This window comes from Bufo gargarizans, chromosome 1, assembly GCF_014858855.1.
Source record: "Bufo gargarizans isolate SCDJY-AF-19 chromosome 1, ASM1485885v1, whole genome shotgun sequence".
Classification (NCBI taxonomy): domain Eukaryota; kingdom Metazoa; phylum Chordata; class Amphibia; order Anura; family Bufonidae; genus Bufo; species Bufo gargarizans.
In genome coordinates, this window is record NC_058080.1 from 713,143,738 (window position 1) to 713,162,810 (window position 19,073).

At 44.7% G+C, this 19,073-nt stretch overlaps 1 long non-coding RNA gene across 1 annotated transcript in view; it reads left to right on the plus strand.

Annotated features, from left to right (window-relative positions):
- The first annotated feature begins 1,329 nt into the window (after nt 1-1,329).
- LOC122924828 overlaps nt 1,330-19,073 on the plus strand; it is a 72,024-nt gene continuing 54,280 nt past the window's right edge. Inside the window, exons 1-2 of the long non-coding RNA XR_006387439.1 lie at nt 1,330-1,412; nt 4,293-4,417. This is a non-coding gene — a long non-coding RNA (uncharacterized LOC122924828). The remainder of the gene's footprint in view (nt 1,413-4,292; nt 4,418-19,073) is intronic.

A 19,073-nucleotide genomic window follows, 5' to 3' on the forward strand; every position in this document is an offset into this window, starting at 1 on the left:
TTTTTTTTTTTCATTTTTAAAGGTCTGCGCATGCGCAGACCGGAAGGACGGATCCGGCATTCGGTATTTTGAATGCCGGATCCGGCACTAATACATTCCTATGGAAAAAAATGCCGGATCCGGCATTCAGGCAAGTCTTCCGTTTTTTTCGCCGGAGATAAAACCGTAGCATGCTACGGTTTTCTCTTTTGCCTGATCAGTCAAAACGACTGAACTGAAGACATCCTGATGCAAACTGAACGGATTACTCTCCATTCAGAATGCATGGGGATATGCCTGATCAGTTATTTTCCGGTATAGAGCCCCTGTGACGGAACTCTATACCCGGAAAAGAAAAACGCAAGTGTGAAAGTACCCTAATGTACTATAAAACTGATGTGCACTGCCTTTGGACCTGAAGAAAAAAGTCTTCAAAGGTCGAAATTCATGGGGTTTATATTTATTTTAATTCAGGGCATAGCTATAAAGGGGGATTTATCAAACTTGTGTAAAATAAAACGGACTCAGTTGTCATCCGTTGAAAAGGTGGAATCTGAATGGTTGCTATGGGGAACTAAGTCAGTTCTACTTTACACCAGTTTGATAAACCTCCCCTTTAGTGTATACAAATTCACTGTAAAGTTTTGTCATCTGAAATTTGCCTGCTTTTTCTAAAAATTTTAGTTATGTATATTGTTATACATACAGACAGATGATTTAACCCGTACTAAACCATAGTTACATAATCTCATAGAAAATAAACATATGTCCATTCAGTTCAACCAGGGGGTGGGAGGTAATGTAGATGGCAGGAATGGGTGTGAAAAACATGAATTTCATACAGTTGCATAAGCCTTAAAGGGGTCCTTCGGGGCTTTCACTAAATCCTAACTTTCAGACAACCTGTGGAAATTGATTGTTTCTCCACCACTACTTATCATTGCGTGACACCACCGATTCTATAATCTGGGCTGTGCTCACATGACTGCCTAAGTCTGGTCTCTAACATGTCAGATTTACTCTGGAGCATGTCTGGTTATGAAATCAGTGGAAGAAACCACAGCCAGAGCCAGAATGGTGTGTAGTGGTGAAACAATTTTTCCTTCCACAGGTTGTCTGAAAAATAAAATTTTGTCAAAAGCTTGGAGAACTCCTTTAATTTATGTGAAACAAAACATTGTTTGTTTGCTCGCAAACTGGTATAAGGTTCCATCTATATATCTACCTTGCCTGCAGGGGTAATTATCATGTTTGATTCTCGTGGTGGAACAATACTGAAAGCACTGGTAGCACATGATCAGAGCCATCTCCACTCATATGATAAGGATCCTGTTGTTTCTAGCTAGTATTTTTTTTTTTAAAAGGTGAAGAGCGAAGACAGATCTAAACTCGGCAGCTGAAATTGAAATACATACATCATGCTATAACTTCAGGTAGGAGAACTATGGCTACTCTGTCTGTTCCATATGGTATTGATGAATGTCTCCAACGTGTGGCTTTTTGGGAGTTCCATAAGTACAATCCACAGCAGGTGTCAGGGCATGCTGCAAATTATACTGCCGTTCCACAACACCAGGAAAACTATTGAAGACTACTGGTCTAGGTACAGTATTGTATGTATTTATGCATCAAATAATTTATTTCTTAAAGAATACCTCTATGTTCTCACCACATGTACCTTGACTGAGGGCCAACGTTAAGGGGTGGATGAGAAACAACTGGACAATTGCCTGGGGTACCCAACCCTAAAGGGGCCCCAGACCAGGGCTAGGATAATGAGGTGCACTTAGTTTAGTGAAAAAAAATGGAAGAGCTAGTACAGGAGGCCTAGGAGTATAGCACTGCAGAGAAGTGAGTATAGCACTGCATTGGCGTTCCTCTCCGCCCCGTGGTCCTCTTCTCCAGGTGCTGATGCTGCACTGTGTCCTGACGCACCTGGAGTAAGCGTGCAGTGGACCATGAGTGGCGGCACCTTGAGAACAGGGCGAGAGATATTTCATTTTTAGTCTGGTCTGAGGTCTGCATTTAGTGGATGGTAGGGTGGGGGTTATAGGGGGAACTGAGGGTCCTAAATTTGGGGTCATATCAGGGGTTTAAATGAATTTGAGGTTGGATCTGGGATCTGTATGAATTGGGGGGGGCTGATCTAAGGTCTGTATGAATTAGAGGGGCTTATTTGCTGTCTGTACGAATTAGAGGGTTGGCTATGGGGTCTGTATAAATTAGTGGGTGGCATCTCTGGGGTCTTTATGAATTGGGAAGGCTAATCTTGGGTCTGTAAAATGTTGGGAGCTAATCTGCATTCTGTATGAATTTGGAGGAGGATCAACTGGGGTCTGTATAAATTTGGGGTAGGAAAAAACCACGGCACTCATATTTAAAGTGATCAGAAATGGTTCATGTATTGTCCATCCAAAAATTGAATCTTATAACACTGGCCAGTGTTATAAGATTAAATTTTTGGATGGACAATAAATGAACCATTTCTGATCACTTTAAATACAAGTGCCGTGGTCTTTTCCTATTTCATATTGATCACTACCACTGAGCACCGACGGTTATATAAGGAGTGCCATCCACTACATACTATTATGTATACATTTGGGGGGCTGATCTGGGTCTGTATGTATTTCAGATCTGTTTAAATTTGGGATCTGATCTAAGGACTTATTTGGGGTCTGTATGAATTTGTATTTATTTTGGGGTTCGATCTGGAGGTCTTTATTAATTTTGGGGTCAAGGGGTCTGTGTTAATTTTTGGGTCTATCTGGAGGTCTGTAATAATGTTTGGGTCTAGTTTGGGTGTTTGTTAATTGTGGGGTCTGTCTGGAGGTCTGTATTAATTTTGGGGTCATCTAGGCCCTGTGTTAAGAAGGGGTTGTCCAGCCATAAAAAAATTATTTTTGAAAAGTGATTAGAATGTAATAAAATAATAAAAGAGGTGGTACCTTTCTGATCCCTCCACTGCTCACCATGTCCTCGCTGGTGTCTGTACTTCCAAGTCCCTCTTGAGTAGGTCATATGACGCTGCAGCCTGTTATTGGGAAAAGGGCAGCAGGGGATCACTAAATTATCACTATTTTTATTATTTTATAACATTTTAAGCAGTTTATAAAACACTACATGACTGGACATCCCCAATAACATTGTGCTCTAACAGGTTTGACTCTATTTTGGGGTCTGGTCTGGAGTTTGGTGTCTAACGTTTGCTTTGGTGCCCATCATTTTCTATTTCTGTATATGCTCCTTTGGTACTTTTATTTTGGCAGCACAGTATTTGGGGTCGACAGTACTGTCAGTAAAGTAATATGAGTACATGAGGGAGCAGCAGGCACAGTATTGGTGGAAGCTATAGGATAGCAGTGTTAAAGGGGGCAGCTAAATATGAGGTTTCTATACTGCAAAGGGTGGGGATGTGAAACGCGCTGTCCCCCAAGGCCGATCGTGTCACAGGTTTTTAGGAATAGTTTTGTGTGTCATGGTGCTCCTACCTGGATACCATCGCTCCCCAAGGTTAGGCTCCATAGGATTCAAAGGAGCTGTAGTTGGAGGAATAAGTCGAGTCCAGACTTGGTAAAGTTCAACAGTTTTACTTGAATAAACTTGCATCTTGGCTCCAGCAGGTTTTAGGGTGCACTTGCAAGTGAACTTGGATACATTGCTTTCTCTGCTTTACTAAAGTAATGTCTGGCTTCAGTCTGATTACTGGAATTTCTGACAGTTCTGGTGGCTTTGAGTAGGGTTCCTTTGGCAGCTGACCCCCCTCGTAATACTCCATCTGTGAACTGCCTGGAGCTAAGGTGCTCTGCAAGCTGCTTCCCCTGGAAGGCTCCTGCTGCAAGAGGGGAGAACTCTCCCCTCACTGCGCCATGTTGTCTCATCTCCTTCCAACTCTCCAACTAACTCTGAACAGGCAAGACAACCTTCCAGTTGTAAGATCTGGGCAAGCCCACTTCTCCAAGGAGGGTGAGGGAATGGAATAGTTAGTTCCATTCTACCCATAGCTTAGTGCCAGACACACTGCCTCCTGCTGGTAAACCAGTCACAGTGCATGCAATGTAATAAAAACTGTTAAAAAACACCTTCTGAACAGACCTGGAAAAAAAAAGCATAGTGGTGTCATACATTAGTTAGTCATTAGAGACAGTAGCAGGTTGTAGGAATAGTAGTGCTTGCTCTGGAGTACTAAAGATATACTGCAGAAGCAATGAGTTAAAGTCAGAGGGGTAACCTGAATCTACTGGTCCCTAATGCAAAATCTGGTACAGGTCCCATCTACCATTCATTAATACTAGTGTCTTTTTATATGACAGAGGGGGCTGCATACCACTGACTCAAGACAACAGTTAACTTGGCAGTCTTCAGGAGAAATTGTCATGATGGTCTGGACTAAATGATGAAGAAAAGGAAAGTGAACAACTCAGTGGAGACATCACCTGTGAGTCACTGGATTTACATTTGTTATGCTCGTCACTGAAGGTTAATCATGTGAGACGCTACAGTTCATCAGGCACATCAATGAAAAAGGTCATTGCCGCCATGTGCAGCATCTGCCAGTTAATTTTTTCAGTGCAGCTGATTCTTATTACCAGTGGATGTGCCCACAGGTACAGTATATATACATATATATATATATATATATATATATATATATATACACTGTACTGTATATAGTACTACTTGTATGAATGATATATTAGTACCTGCTGAAGGACCCGGCTTCGCACGGGTATATTTCATCTATTAAATGTATGTTTGTGCCGTTAAAAAATATCGACAGTATCCACTATAACTGTGACATCTTCAGTACCCTACCCCCTTAACAGTGACCTCCATAGCGGACCGTCCTCTTAATTGTGATCTCCACAGCAGCCTACCCCTAGGGTGGCCAGAGGTCCGGTTTTAAGCAGGACAGTCCACCCCCTTAACAGTAACCTCCACAGCCTCCCACCCCTTAACACTGACCCCCCCACAGTTTCACGTCTCCTTAAAATGGGACGTCTCCTTAAAACCCGGACACCTGATGTACTTGTGTGCCAAATTTCGTGATTGTAAATGCGACGGTGCGGATTCCTTTAGTGGACATGCACACACACACACAGACATACTCAGCTTTGTATATTAGATATACTGTACATTTAAGCGTACAGTATATCTGATTGACTACGACTCCCTGATTGCCATTCTCTCTATAATACCCCTTTCTGCCCAGAAATACTTAGGGGGTCATTTATAATTGTTTTTACGCCACTTTTTGGCATATTTTTGTCGCAGATATTTTTGCAAAGGGGTAGGCTGTACTATATTCTGCTAAGCATTGTGGGCAATCCGCCAGCCAGGGCCCCTGCCAGGGTCATGCGATCCTTAGTCTTCATCCTCCCTGCCCTGTTCCCCTCACATTTTAACAGTAAAATGTTGGGTGCCGTTTTGTGCAAGTGATCCAAAGCTTGACAATGTTCTGTTCTCCACTAATAATTGACCCAAATCTGCCTTGACCTATATTCCGCCAAACTTTAATTCATGCACTCTTTTCTGGTATCACTACTGAGACTCTTCAAATCATCCTTGTAGCCTGAGTATTCCTTGTGGGAAATGTCATAACACTTTACAAAGGTTATGGGTGAAGAATACACAAGCCTCTGCTCCCTGTTTTAGCCCTTAGTTAAATCCATTGGTGACTAAGAGGGTCCACTTCAGAAGGCCAGTGTTAGAGAAAAAAATTACATCATCACATATGTATAGAATTTTTGTTTGAATGTTGATCCAGGGATTAAGAAGTAATTTATTATTTTTTAGGGCAGATACGCTCATCTGTTATGGTGGAGTTTATTTTCTTCCTCTGGATCAATAGGAAGAAATAAAGGGAGGAAGGGTAGGGGTAAATGTAGTTGGCTTATGTGTTTAGTAAGGGTTTTAGAAACTTTTGGTTTCTCTCTCAACAAATAGCTTAAGATGCACAACCAGGGAAGGGGGAACAGTTTAAGATGCACCACTTGGGAAAGAAGCCTGGCTTAAAATGCACAACTATGGAAGGGAATATGGCTCTAAATGCACTATATTTTTTCATCCACATGCTTTTCCCTTCCATGGTTGAACATGCCAGACATTCTGGACTGTGTTCTTTTTTAACATAAAGAAATTCTAAAATATCTATGTACATAAATATATAAATATATAGTAAAATACCCAGGACTGGTATAAGGCTTTTTCACACATTTTTTTCATTTTGAATGCATTTTTTTCTTTAACGATTTAGATATATGAAACGGTGAAAAACATGACAAGAGCATGCTGCATAAAAAAATGATGCAAAAAAAATATCTGTTTCAGATAACTTTTAAAAACATACTTCGAAGTGTGTATACATGAGTGATAGGCAGCACTATATCGGACTATTATATGCCAGGGGGAGAAAACAGAACTGGATCGCACATCCACAATGCTATGCTTTGATCTAATCAAACTCGCTTCTCAGCGCCATGTTGAAGTGTACAGCCCCCCATACTGCATGCTGTACAAGAGGCATTAGTGTACATTTTGATCAAAAGGCATAAGCCCACTCACCTCGCCAAGGTCGCCTCTTTGAGTGGGACCTACTCTGACAAAAAGGCACAGCGCAATGTGGTGACAAAGTGGCACTGCCCTAGTAGGTGGCAGGACCCAGGAGTCAAACAGCAACCCTGCTGTCTGACAATGCCACCCTTGGCACTGGGTCCTACCAACCCACCAGTGCAGCACCACGTAAACAAAGGCCACCACGCAGTACTGCACCATGTGAACAGTTGTCTAACACAACATGTCCATAGCTATCAGAAGCTACAGGTCAATGACCACTATATGTAGACTTCTGTGATTAAAACCACCTGTGCCGAATGAGAGGAGTGGACATGTTGTGTTAGACAACTGTTCACACGGTGCGGCCTTTTTTTATGTTGTGCTGTGCTGGTGGGTTGGTGGGACCCAGTGCCATGGCTGGCATGTCGGACAGCAGGGGTGCTGTTTGACTCCTGGGTCCCGCCGCCTACTAGGACAGTGCTGCTTTGTCACCGCATTGTGCTGCGCCTTTTTGTCAGAGTTGGTCCCACTCAAAGAGGCGACCTTGGCGTGGTGAGTGGGATTATGCCTTTTGATCAAAATATACACTAATGCCTCTGGTACAGCATGCAGTATGGGGGGCTGTACACTTTAAAATGGCGCTGAGAAGCGAGTTTAGATCAAAGCATAGCACTGTGGATGTGCGATCCAGTTCTGTTTTTCTCCCCCTGATAATTGTTATCTGACTATTATATGTGATGCATTTTTTACCTGAATCTATAAATTTAAGTTGATTCTGAGCTGCTATGATGCCTCCCCATAGATCACACATCAAAACAGGAGATTCCATTCTGTAACTCCCTCTCACTCAAAAGCAGCATGTAGGACATTATAAAGAAATACAGAGCAGTATAGATGTGAATTACGCTTTGGGGGGACTCTTTGTATTTGTTGTTAAAACATGTCTCTGTTGTGTGTCTCACTCTAAAGCTTACTGTTCCTCCCCTCCCTTCTCCCTACACTGTAATCTGATCCTTCAGTTAGAAGGCAGCCTGTCTTGTTTTTCACAAATAAAATTTATGACAGAATTCATACTGAATGAAAATTTAGGAAAGAGGGAAAGCTAATAACTGGAAAAGAAGAAGTTTTTCTTTGATAAGATATATTACAAAATTTCTTATAATTCACCTGTACTATTGACTTGTAAAGTATGTATAGTTGTGTGAAACAAGACTGCTTAAAGTAACATCTAACACTAAATAAAGCCATGGAGAATGGTAATAATACCATCCTAAATATTTTCATTTGCATTTTCTCAATATAATATGTGTAAGGACCAGGTTGCATGCATTCATTGTGGGCTATAGTAAATGATAATCCAACTTAAAAAATTCCACCTCATGAATTGTAATTAAAAAATGACATAATTGTAACTGTAAATGACAATTTTCCAATAATACTGTATATACTTTGTGTTATAAAGCTTTATTAGACATAGAACATTAAGTTTATGTTCATAAAATATCGATTGGTACATATGCAAATATTTACGGCTCAAAATCCATATTGAATGATCTTAAGACAATTTGTATTAAAATGTTTTTGTGACTGTAGATTTTATGCAACATATAATGTAACCAAGGTTGTTCGTAACCCAACAACACGGGACAAGCACAAAATGAAAACATATGTATTCTTGGAAGGATGGAATTTTTGGATGGTGGTTGCAAAACACATTCTTATCCATGTCATGTGTAAAACATTTCTAATGTGGCTAAAATTACATAAAAAGAAGAATTAAGAAAGGTAGATTATCATATTCTTAGGAAATGACATAATATTGGGAAAATGTTATAATAATACAGTGGTGTACATAGAAGTGAAGGGGCCTCATAGTTAAGATAAAAATGGGCCCGGCTGAATTTGCAACCTAGAATAGTTTTGGTGTTTTTTCCCCTCATGACTGTTACAGAAGAAGATATGAATCTGCTGTACAAATGAAAATTTTTTACCTGGGGTCAAAACCACTTAGCGGAATTGAACAAACAGAAGAATCGTGCACTTTTGTAGGAAACTAGCAACTTAAATATATTGCTCAGGCACCAATAGGAAGGCTTCCATAGGTTGGGGGCATCTTAAAGTGTGTGAGCATGCCCTAGGGAGAGAAAAGGTTGCAAGCAGAACATACAAGTCACACTGGTCTAGAGGAGACTCAGGCAGAAGTCCCATCAGCTCTCCACCAGACAGGATTCAGAGACATGGTGCAGAGGACCACCAACATAACAATGAGCTAGTTTCCCTTATTGTTTGATAGTAATAAAGCTTTTACTGTACAGATTGTTGTCAGTAGTAAAGGGACAGAATCAACCGAGGTAGTTGCTTCAACCACTTAAGGACCACAAGTTTATACCCCCCTAGTGACCAGGCCCTTTTTTACAAATCGGCACTTCACAACTTTAACGGTTTATTGCTCGGTCATGCAACTTGGCACCCAAATAAATTTTACCTCCTTTTCTTCTTACTAATAGAGCTTTCATTTGGTGGTATTTTATTGCTGCTGATATTTTTACTTTTTTTGTTATTAATCGAAATTGACCGAAATTTTTGCAAAAAAATGACATTTTTCATTTTCAGTTGTAACATTTTTCAAATAAAACTAAATTTCTATATAAATTTTTCTCTAAATGTATTGTTCTACATGTCTTTGATAAAAAAATGCAATAAGTGTATATTTATTGGTTTGCGTAAAAGTTATAGCGTTTACAAACTATGGTACAAAGATGTGAATTTCCGCATTTTGAAGCAGCTCTGACTTTCTGAGCACCTGTCATGTTTCCTGAGGTTCTACAATGCCCAGACAGTAGAAACACCCCACAAATTACCCCATTTCAGAAAGTAGACACCCTAAGGTATTCGCTGATGGGCATAGTGAGTTCATGGAAGTTTTTATTTTTTGTCACAAGTTAGCGGAAAATGATTTCTTTTTTTTTTCTTACAAAGTCTCATATTCCACTAACTTGTAACAAAAATATAATTTTACATGAACTCACCATACCCCTCACGGAATACCTTGGGGTGTCTTCTTTCCAAAATGGGGTCACTTGTGGGGTATTTATACTGCCCTGGCATTTTAGGGGACCTAAAGCGTGAGAAGAAGTCTGGAATCCAAATGCGTAAAAAATGCCCTGTGAAATCGTAAAGATACTCTTTGGAATTTGGGCCCCTTTGCGCACCTATTGCTTGTCCTTAAAATTACTAACTTAGAACTAACGTGATTTAAAATTATCAGCCATATATGTCTTATTACTCATAGTGATCTGAGTGTTATTGTTAAACCACTAGGGGGCAGTCGTCACTAGTGGCTGCCTAGCTATCTGCGCTATCTCCACACAGCTCCTGCCGTGCTTGGTTTAGTACACACTGTTTGTTGCACAGTGTGCTACCCACTGATACCGAATGCCCTCCTAGTGTTCACTTGCTGCTTGTTAGTATATCAACACTATCATGACTTGGCTGGCTAAAATATAACTTCTATCACTCTCTGCCCCCCGACATGTTTCGCCAAACACTTGGCGTCTTCAGGGGTATGGGCAATGCTGCACGCAGCGTTTTTGTGTCCGCATGGCCTTGCGGAGCCAAACGGATCCGTCCAGACTTACAATGCAAGTCAATGGTGACGGATCCCTTTGCATTGACACAAAATTGTGCTATTGTAAGCAGATCCATCCCCCATTGACTTTCAATGTAAGTCAGGACGGATCCGTATTGAGACTTGTAAATTCAAATCTAATACAAACGAATCGGTCCTGAACGGATGCATTTGTTTGTATTATCGGTGCAGATCCGTCCTGTACAAGTACAGGACAGATCCGCACGAACGCAAGTGTAAAAGTAGCCTTGGGGGGGGATGTTTACAAGGGATTGTGCGTTGGAGGCGGCTGGGGAGGACGTGATGTTATTTACATGGGACTGTATGGTAGAGGGAGGATTATAACTGCAGGGGGCACTGCAGATCCAGGGGACATTATAGGCGGTCTTATTACTACTGGGGGCTCTATAGGAGGGTCTTATAGATCCGCCTTATTTCTACTAAGTGCACTATGGGGGTCTTATTACTACTGAGGGGTCTGTAGGGAGCTTTATTACCACTGGGGGAACAATAGGGGGCCTTATTTCTACTGGGGACTCTGTGAGGGTATTATTAATATGGGAGGGGTCGTCGAATAATGGGGGAATTGTTAAGGAGCATTATCACGGTTGGGGCAGTGTTACTAATGAGGACATTGTAGAAGGGAATTACTATTGGTGGGACTATGAGGAGCACTATTACTATGGGGGGCAGTAATGTTTCTTCAGGATAGTATTTGGGGGTATTGGGGGGGGCAGGGGCGTAACTAAAGGCTCATGGGCCCCGGTGCAAGAGTTCAGCTTGGGCTCCCCTTCCATGAGTGCTTTGTGTGTCTTCTTATGCGGCACAAGTGTCTTTGGGCCCCCTCAGGCTCCTGGCCCCTGTAGCGACTGCTAGCTCGGCACCCCCTATAGCTACACCCCTGGGGGGGGGGGCACAGCAAGCAGCAGGATAAGACTGTGGGGACTCCAGTTGGGGGATAATGATAGAATGTGAGGAAGCTAAGATGTCTGTGTGTCACACTCTGCAGAGACGAGGCGGCTGAGAGAAGTGTCCGGACCGAGTGGAGAAGATCTACAGAGAAGATGTTGACAGAAAGGAGACGTCACCTGGAGGCCCTGGATGTGACAGGTAAGTGCTGCTGTATAGCAAGTACAGCAAAGTGCGGGGGGCAACATATTTATTGGGGCTTGTGCCCCGGATCTTTTGAGACCCTAGCAACGCCCCTGCATATATGGCTGATAATTTTAAATCACGTTAGTTCTAAGTTAGTAATTTTAAGGACAAGCAATAAATGTTAAATGTTAGTACTTAATAATACGTGTCAACCTAGAGACAATTACTGGTCTCACTGACCAATTGTAAATAATCACATTAATATGTCTCAACACGTGTTAGTGGGTCAATTGTAAATAAAGCCTTTGCGCACCTAGGCTGCAAAAAAGTGTCACAAATGTGGTATTGCCGTACTCAGGAGAAGTAGGGCAATGTGTTTTGGGGTGTATTTTTACATATACCCATGCTGGGTGAGATAAATATCTCTGTAAAAGACAACTTTTCCCATTTTTTGATACAAAGTTGTCATTATAGAGAGATATTTCTCTCACCCAGCATGGGTATATGTAAAAATACACCCCAAAACACATTGCCCTACATCTCCTGAGTACGGCGATACCACATGTGTGAAACTTTTTTGCAGCCTAGGTGCGCAAAGGGGCCCAAATTCCAATGAGTACCTTTTAGGAGGCCATTTTTAGACATTTGGATTCCAGACTTCTTCTCACGCTTTAGGGCGCCTAAAATGCCAGGGCAGTATAAATACCCCACATGTGATCCCATTTTGGAAAGAAGACGTCCCAAGGTATTCCGTGAGGGGCATGGCGAGTTCTTAGAATATTTTGTTTTTTGGCATAAGTTAGCGGAAAATGATTATTTTCTTTTTTCTTTATTTTTTCTTACAAAGTCTCATATTTCACTAACTTGTGACAAAAAATAACATTTTACATGAACTCCCCATACCCCTCACGGAATACTTTGGGGTGTATTCTTTTCAAAATGGGGTCACTTGTGGGGTATTAATACTGCCCTGGCATTTTAGGGGTCCTAAAGCGTGAGAAGAAGTCTGGAATATAAATGTCTAAAGATTTTTACGCATTTGGATTCCGTGAGGGGTATGGTGAGTTCATGTGAGATTTTATTTTTTGTCACAAGTTAGTGGAATATGAGACTTTGTAAGAAAAAACAAAAATACCTAACAAAATCAATTTCCGCTAACTTGTGCCAAAAAAATAAAAATCTTCTATGAACTTGCCATGCCCCTCAAAAGTGATCTTTATAGCGCCGCAGCGATTTTACGGTGTTTTTGCAGTGATCAGAAAAAAATATTCTGTCACTGCGGTGGGGCCGACTGAACGCAAGTGTGCGCACAAGATCAGGCCTGATCGGGCGAACACTGCGTTTTTTTGTAGAGCCTATAGAACATGTCCTATTCTTGTCCGCAATTGCGGACAAGAAAAGGCATTTTCTATATAGTTCTGGCAATGTGCGGATCCGCAAAATGCGAAAAGCACATTGCCAGTGTCCGTGTTTTGCGGATCCGTGGTGTCCGCGTTTTGCGGATCCGCAAAACACATACGGACGTCTGAATGGAGCCTTAAAGGGGGGTGATCAATGACAGGGGGGTGATCAGGAAGTCTATATGGGGTGATCAGGGGTTAATAAAAGGTTAATAAGTGATGTGTAGTGTAGTGGTGTTTGGTGCTACTTACAGAGCTGCCTGTGTCCTCTGGTGGTCGATCCAAGCAAAAGGGACCACCAGAGGACCAGGTAGCAGGTATATTAGACGCTGTTAACAAAACAGCGTCTGATATACCTTTCAAGGGTTAAATAAAATCACATCTACAGTCTGCCAGCGAATGATCGCCGCTGGCAGGCTGTAGATCCACTCGTTTTCCTTCCAATCCTGTGAACGCACGCTCCTGTGTGCACGCGTTCACAGGAAATCTCGCGTCTCGCGAGATGACGCCTATCGGCGTTAGTGTGACCTGGCAGAGCCGCCGCATTGACGCAAATAGGCGTTAGTGTGACGGCAGATGGTTAAAGAAACTGCATGGTCTGCTGGTCTCCATGAACTAGCTCTATGGTACAATTGAATGATTTTCCTAAAATATAGCAGCAAAGAATTCAACAACAAAATCCACCAATGGGCATACAGCCCTCCCCCTTAGTCACAGTATAAAGGGAGCACCCCTCAAGTCCTTCCTCCTCTTTCTTTGTCTTCATAAGTCCACCAACGAAACCCAACTGGAACAACCGGAACCAGGAGAACTCCAACGGAAAGTCCAACGCGTCCTGAAACACCGACTCGAAGGAAAAACAGCAAACGGAACTGCAGAAGATCCTCTCCACACATCACCGAAGTCGATGAGGTCAACCTTAAAAAGAAACAAACAGATAACTTCCAGCAACGCAAAAGCGTAGAAACCAATGCACGACAGGCCGTACCAGAGAAGGCAAGAAAACAGCAATAAGTTAGATAAGTTAACCATATACACAATAGTCATAAATAACAATAATGACAAAAGAAACATACAAAATACAATAAATCGATCATACAAAATCAGGGAGGGATAAATAGTGGGCGTCATATTTTAGGAAAATCATTCAATTTTATCTCAAGACACGGAGGCTCATATTGCTAGTTCAAAGTCGATTCACAATAGAGGAGAAAATATGTGGATCCGGCCTAAAGTAAAACTCCCTAAACGTGGAGGCACGCGACCAGTCAGCCAATTTCATGACGTCCTCCAGGCGCGCACCAGACAGGGTCAAGGAAGTCGCAGAAGCGCCGCGAACAGAATGTGCCGTAAAAATTGAAGTGTCGATACCAGAGAGAGACAAGACCCACTTCACCTAACGCGACAGAGTTACAGCGGCAACCGGAGCAAAAGGCCGACGGAAAGAAATTAACAACTGAGACGCAGAGGAGGACCTCAAGGACCGAGTTCTGGACTCGTACTCCCTCAGACATGCGACAGGACAGAGCGCCACGGCAGAAGGAAAAGAGGGATAAGACACCGACGTGATATTAGTCTTGGTACGCCGGGAAATATTGAATGTCACACCCTCTGGAGTAAATGACCGGGCGTCATGATCTAACGCCCGGACGTCGGAGACCCTCTTACAAGAGATTAGGCAAAAGAGGGTAACCAACTTGGCCGATAACTGGCGAAGGGATAATTCTTCATTAGAATGCCAAGCTAGCAGGAAAGATAAAACGGATGAAACGTCCCAAGAGCTAGAAAACCGAGGTCTGGGAGGTCGCGCAAAGCGGGAGCCTTTAAGCAACCGGCACACCAGCAGATGACGTCCAGCAGAACAGCCATCAAATCCCCTATGTCCAGAGGAAATTGCCGATCGAAAAACATTTATGGTACGATAGGCTTTACCTTCTTCATAAAGAGAACTGAGAAACTGAACCACGTTGCCTACAGCGGCCGTAGTGGGATCCAGGTCCCGAAGGCTGCACCAGCCAGCCCAAGATCGCCAAGCCGCCCTATAGGCTCTTCTGGTCCCCGGGGGCCACGCGCTCTCCAGTAGGAAGATAGCCGTCTCCGAAAGTCCCTCGGTCTGCCAGGACAACCCGACACTCTGCAGGCCAGAAGGCGTAGGGACCCCTCCAGCACCATCGGATGAGGATGGTTCAGCGGATCCAGAAGTAGCGATGTCCGGAGAGGAAGCAAAAGGGGGGTCTCCACCAGAAGCTCCAACAGTTGAGGAAACCACGACTGAGCGCTCCAAAAGGGAAGTATCAGCACCAGCTATGAAACTTGCAGGCGTATCTTGGCCAAAATCCGAGGAATTATCGAGAACGGTGGGAAGGCATACATCACGTCCTCCGACCAATGTTGGAGAAAAGCATCCACCGCCTCCGCAGCTGGGTCCGGCCTCCAACTGAAGTACCTGGGAAGTTGGGCGTTCCAGCGTGAGGCGAAAAGGTCGATCAAGAACGGGCCCCACCGAGATTCGATGGTAGCAAATACCTCCACGTCTAACCTCCAGTCGCTGGCGTCCGAGATGTAGCGAGAGTTTCAATCGGCCAGCGTGTTGTGTAATCCTGGTAGGTATTCCGCCACTACCGATACGCCATTGGCCAGGCAATAATCCCAGAAATCTTTGGCCAGGTGTGTCAACATCCTCGAACGGGTACCTCCCATGGAATTGATGTAGCGGACGGCTGAGACATTGTCCATCCGAAGGCGAATACAAGCCTGGGCCCTCCCGCTGGTGAAGCTGCGGATAGCAAAGGAACCCGCCAGAAGCTCCAGAGCATTGATGTGTAAGTGGGACTCTACCGAGGACCAAGGCCCTCCCGTGGAAACACCCTCGCAATGGGCGCCCCAACTGTGAAGGCTGGCGTCCGACTCTATCACTATATCCGGGCGTGGGCCGAACAGAGCCCTGCCATTCCAGGCAGAGAGGTTGGCAATCCACCACTCCAACTCGTCTCTCGTCTCCGGATCTAGGGAGATAAGGTCCGCATAAGAAGCACCGGCATGCAGGTGTGCGATTTTGAGACGCTGAAGGGCCCGATAATGTAGGGGAGCCGGAAAGATGGCCTGAATGGAAGATGACAAGAGACCTATCACTCTGGCCAAATGACGCAGGGAAATCTGCGGTAGAGATAGAGTGCGACGTAACTCCTTGCGGAACGACCGCACCTTCATAGGAGGGAGACTGAGTGTCAAGGACAGAGAGTCCAACTGGAATCCGAGAAACTCCATGGACTGAGAAGGAACTAGACAAGACTTCTCGCGGTTGATTATGAAGCCCAGAGCTGAAAGAAGATGAATCGACATCTGCAGGTGGGACAACAGAGAGGCACGGTCCTCCGCCATAATCAGAATATCGTCTAGATAGATTATGAGTCTCACCCCCCAATAGCAGAGCCATGCCACCACCGGACGCATCAGTTTGGTGAAGCACCAGGGGGCCGACGAGAGACCGAAGGGGAGACACGAGAAGCGCCAAACCGTCCCCTGCAAACGGAAGCGCAGAAGATCACTGGAAGGAGGTGCTATCGGAACAGTCAAGTATGCATCCTTGAGGTCTAACTTGGCCAGCCAGTCCCCGGGCAGTAGCATGTCCCTTAGAAGATGGATGCCCTCCATCTTGAAATGCCTGTACCTGACGAATGCATTAAGAGCCCTGAGATTGATGACGGGACGGAACTGGCCTCCCTTCTTCTCCACCAGGAAAATACTGCTGATCACCCCTTCGTGGTCGAGAGGGGCCGGTTCTACAGCTCCCTTGAGATACAAGGCTCGTAATTCCACGTCTATGAGGTTCTGAGATTCCAGAGAACGGAACGTGGTCGGAAGTGGGGAGGGAATCACTGGAGGGGCGACTAGCTCAATGTGGAAACCCCGAACCGTGGATAACACCCAGGGGTCGTTGGTAATGAGCTCCCAAGCATGAATAAAATGTTGGAGTCTGCCCCCTACATAGCTTTCCGAAAAAGGGAGAAGAGGAGGTAGACTTACCAAATGGGCGTCTAAGGTTCGGGTTTCCTCTGTAAGGTCTTCCCCGTCCGGAAGCGCCACGGGTAGGGAAGAAGGACGGTTGGTGTCTCTGATCGTGGGTAGGCGGGCGGTAAGATGAGAAGGAGCCTCGACCCGAACCTCGGGTCTGGAAAGAGGAGCGGCCGGACAGACGGCCCCTGGTACTGCCGGTCCTAGTGGAAACCCTACTACTTAACACCTTACGCATCAACGTTTGGGCTTTATCCAATGCGGTAAAGGTCCCTACAAACTTCCCCAGCTCTTTAATGAAGGGATCCCCGAAGAGGAAACCTTGGGCATCCTTACCGGATTCTGACAGAGCCATATTAGTCAGTTTAGGCTCGATTTTTAACAAAATGGCTTTGCGCCGTTCAATACTCAGGGAGGTGTTTGCATTACCTGCCATGCAAATGGCTTTTTGGGCCCAACCACGGAGCTCCACCGGGTCGACCATTTGGCCTTCAGCCTTGGCGGATTCCGCCAAATCAAAAATCTTTGTTAGGGGCCCTAAAATATCCAGCAACTTGTCCTGACAAGCTTTAAGGGCCGAGTCTAGGCCTCTCTTTGGGCTAAATCCTGTTTTGGACAGGAACTGGGCCATCTTTGGGTCCACGACCGGTGTCTCGCATACCTTATTAGGTACTGCCCGGCGAGGGCATTCTGCCAGGAGTTTGTTCCGTGCCTCCTTGCTAAGGGGCTTACGGACCATGGACTCCAGATAATTGGCAATGTGGGGTGCCGGAAGCCACTCCGCGGACCTAGGGTGATGCAGAGAGTCCGGATCAAAAAGTGCCTCCCCTGCTGGATCCATAAGGGAAGCAGACGGTCCCGGGTCCGCCGGGTCGACCTCTATCGGTCGCCGTGGAAACGATGAAAAGGAGACAGAAGTCCCCTGGGCAGGTGACACATCATCGTCCAATTCCACTGAATCATTATAGGATTCAATCAAAGCCTCCTCCTCAGATTCGCCATTAGAATCAGAATCTAGCTCGGGATGGGACCGAGCAGATTTCCAATGCCGTGCTCTTTCTGCCTGGCGCGGACAGGCTCTTTTGCGCGGCCGAAGCGCGCCGTCATTGGATGGAACAAGGCCATCATTCATATCATTTCTGGAGGCAATAGGGGCTGGTATAGGACTGGGGTTAGGGGCCACCATAGATGAAGTGTTAGCAACTATCACCTGGGATATGGATTGCGTTAACACTGAGGACATGGACCCCATGGCAGAGATAATGGCCTCAGAAATAGACCTCTGCAGGGTCAGGGCTTGAGGATCAGCCCGTACAGGAGAAGCCCCCCTTGTAGATGGGATAATCCCCATATTATGTGGGGGACAGGGAGAGTCCCCAAGAGAGGGGGTCCCATGAGCTGCAGGAGGAGCCTTCTGAGCGGACATGATCCTGCTGAATATATAGGCAGGATTGTCCGAGTGAAAAATAATAATGGCCGGGAAGCTACCTGACACTAGGCTAACCCCAAATGCAATTAACCCTAATGCTGAATCGGAGCCAAGCAGAGTTAGTCACCCTGCAGTAAGAGGAGCCGCCGTTCCGAAGTGCTGCTGGGAAGACCGCTCACCGAGTGGGTACAGCGATGCGGCTCACTAAGATGACGTCCGAAATCCCGCGAAGCAACGCGAGATCTCGGACGTACCAGCAGGGATGGCGGGAACGAGCGGCAGGGGAAAGAGAGATGGCGCCCGAGATCCCGCTTAAAATCGTGAGATCTAGGGCGCAACGGCGCGGCGGAGCATAAGGTAAGAGGGCCGCACCAACTAAGAGAAAAACCACCATATAAACCCCCGATCCACAGAAAAGTAGGATATAAGAAGCGGGGGCGGCGAGGGGGGGAACCGACAGGATACCTGTAAGAAAAGAGGAAAAAAAACAAACGTATAGAGAGCAGTCCGAACAGTTCACACGGACTATAATAACCAGGGGAAACGAGAATCCTATTATGATGGAAGAACAGCAATATAATATAAAATACAAATACCACCAACCCCTGCAAGCAGGAGGGTGGAATAGTTAACTTGCGCTGCAGCAGCAAAGAAAGAGGAGGAAGAACTTGAGGGGTGCTCCCTTTATACTGTGACTAAGGAGGAGGGCTGTATGCCCATTGGTGGATTTTGTTGTTGAATTCTTTGCTGCTATTTGTGTGTAGTAAAGAAAGGGTTAAGCAATATGAGCCTCCGTGTCTTGAGATAAAATTTGCAATTTGTTGTAAAATGATTTTATCAGTGATACAGAGTAGAACAAGCTACATCTAGATAATCATTCACTAGTAAAAGGTGGCAACTTGGAGGATATTTAAAAAATTACAAATTCTTGCCAAGATGTTTTTACTTAAAACTAAGCCAATGAAATATAGTT